The sequence below is a fragment of the Triticum aestivum genome, chromosome 1D, assembly GCF_018294505.1.
Source record: "Triticum aestivum cultivar Chinese Spring chromosome 1D, IWGSC CS RefSeq v2.1, whole genome shotgun sequence".
Classification (NCBI taxonomy): Eukaryota; Viridiplantae; Streptophyta; class Magnoliopsida; order Poales; family Poaceae; genus Triticum; species Triticum aestivum.
Window position 1 is genome coordinate 424700128 of NC_057796.1, and position 2377 is coordinate 424702504.

Here is a 2377-nt window from a genome sequence, read left to right on the forward strand (position 1 = left end):
GTGCACACTGGCGCTGCATGCAGGGGAGAGAGAGTAATAATGGGCTGCATGCACGCAAGAGGCAAGAGAGAGAGTAATCAAGGGAGAGACAGAGTACTGCGCTGCGTGCACGCATTTGAGGGAATCATATGCATGCAGTAGCCGCGCGCGAATCTCGCTAGCTACAGTACTGCCGCCACACCAGGAGGCGGCAGGGCCCATCTGCCCAGCGCTCCGTTCCGTCCGTGTCAGCTGCGTTCACCGATTCCTGTGGCAGGACACATGCCGCCTCCGCGCGTGGCGGCAAGCGCCACGTGTCGGCTGGCGCCACGACCCGGCTGGTCCGTTTTGCCAATGTGACTCAGGGGTGGTATTTTCTGTCAATTGCGTTTGGCAGGTGGTCCTTTTGGACAAAAATTCTTGCATGCAAGGGAGAGTGAGAGTAATAATGGGCTGCATGCACGCAAGAGGCAAGAGAGAGAGTAATCAAGGGAGAGAGAGTACTGCGCTGCGTGCACGCATTTAAGGGAATCCTATGCATGCAGTAGTCGCGCGAATCTCACTAGCTACAGTACTGCCGCCACACCAGGAGGCGGCAGGGCCCATCTGCCCAGCGCTCCGTTCCGTCCGCGTCAGCTGCGTTCACCGATTCTTGTGGTGGGACACATGCCGCCTCCGCGCGTGGCGGCAGGCGCCACCTGTCGGCTGGCGCCACGACCCGGCTGGTCCGTTTTGCCAATGTGACTCAGGGGTGGTCTTTTCTGTCAATTACGTTCGGCAGGTGGTCCTTTTGGACAAAAATTCCTGCATGCAAGGGAGAGTGAGAGTAATAATGGGCTGCATGCAAGAGGCGAGAGAGAGAGAGTAATCAAGGGAGAGACAGAGTACTGCGCTGCATGCACGCATTTGAGGGAATTCTATGCATGCAGTAGCCGCGCGTGAATCTCACTAGCTACAGTACTGCCGCCACACCAGGAGGCGGCATGGCCCATCTACCCAGCGCTCCGCTCCGTTCCGTCCGCGTCAGCTGCGTTCACCGATTCCTGTGGCGGGACACATGCCGCCTCCGCGCGTGTCGGCTGGCGCCACGACCCGGCTGGTCCCTTTTGCCAATGTGACTCAGGGGTGGTCTTTTCTGTCAATTGCGTTCGGCAGGTGGTCCTTTTGGACAAACAACCCTGCATGCAAGGGAGAGTGAGTGAGAGTAATAATGGGCTGCATGCACGCAAGAGGCAAGAGAGAGAGAGTAATCAAGGGAGAGACACAGTACTGCGCTGCATGCACGCATTTGAGGGAATCCTATGCATGCAGTAGCCGCGTGAATCTCACTAGCTACAGTACTGCCGGCACACCAGGAGGCGGTAGGGCCCATCTGCTCAGCGCTCCGTTCCGTCCGCGTCAGCTGCGTTCACCGATTCCTGTGGCGGGACACCTGCCGCCTTGGCCTGTGGCGGCAGGGGCTGCCGCCTCCGCGCGTGGCGGCAGGCGCCACGTGTCGGTTGGCGCCACGACCCGGTTGGTCCGTTTTGCCAATGTGACTCAAGGGTGGTCTTTTCTGTCAATTGCGTTCCACAGGTGGTCTTTTTGGACAAAAATTCCATCATCAGTGCACCACGGCGTCCGATGAAGGAACGGCGATCAACTGTGGCGAGGCATGTCGATCTCCCGTGTCATGTGGAATCAACTGTGGCGTAAAACAATATGTCGGCAGGATGCTTGGAAAAACGTGCTGTATCTTGTTTTGTTCTGCATACACACCACAGACCACGCACGCCAATTGTGTTTATATTGCATACAAGTCAGAAAAAAGAAACTCTAGCAAGATACTGTACTTACGTACTATTCCTGCGTTCATCTGCGCACGCATATGGTGTGAGCGCCTCTCCATTTCAGTATAAGTTTCCGCAAAGAAAAATGAAATGCGGCACTACGTATGACTGTGGCCATGACAGGACGTACGATGCTACTGTCTCGCGCCAGCTATTCTATTGCACCAAGGAATCTTTTTTTTTTCGAATATTGTAGCAAGGAATCGGCATGTATCACGCGCAACTTAATTAAGAATTGACCGTGAGGTATGAACCATTTTTTTATGTATGTGTGTCATCCTTGCACAGGGTCATGCTAATTTCTCTATATCGTTTCAATTTTAATGAATGTCCCAATACCGGGTGACTAGTGCAAAAATGCCTCAAATAAAAAAATGCCGTCAAAAGGATACTTTACCAGGTTTAAATTTTTGTGTCACACACGATGACAGTGTCTTGAACTAAGGGGTACTAACCTGTACGACCCACAGTCTAATGGGCCGAGCTCACGGCCCACTGATATCCACAAGGAAGGACTTCGGAAGCTATAAACCTCGGGCGTAATCAAGATGGAAACCTCTGAAAACTTG

General features: G+C 53.8%; 1 non-coding gene across 1 annotated transcript; it reads right to left on the reverse strand.

The window, feature by feature from the left end:
* Positions 1-2050: 2050 nt before the first annotated feature.
* Positions 2051-2155, reverse strand: LOC123183736 (U6 spliceosomal RNA). Its single transcript, XR_006492765.1, has one exon. It is a non-coding gene; the product is annotated as a U6 spliceosomal RNA (small nuclear RNA).
* Positions 2156-2377: the final 222 nt, after the last annotated feature.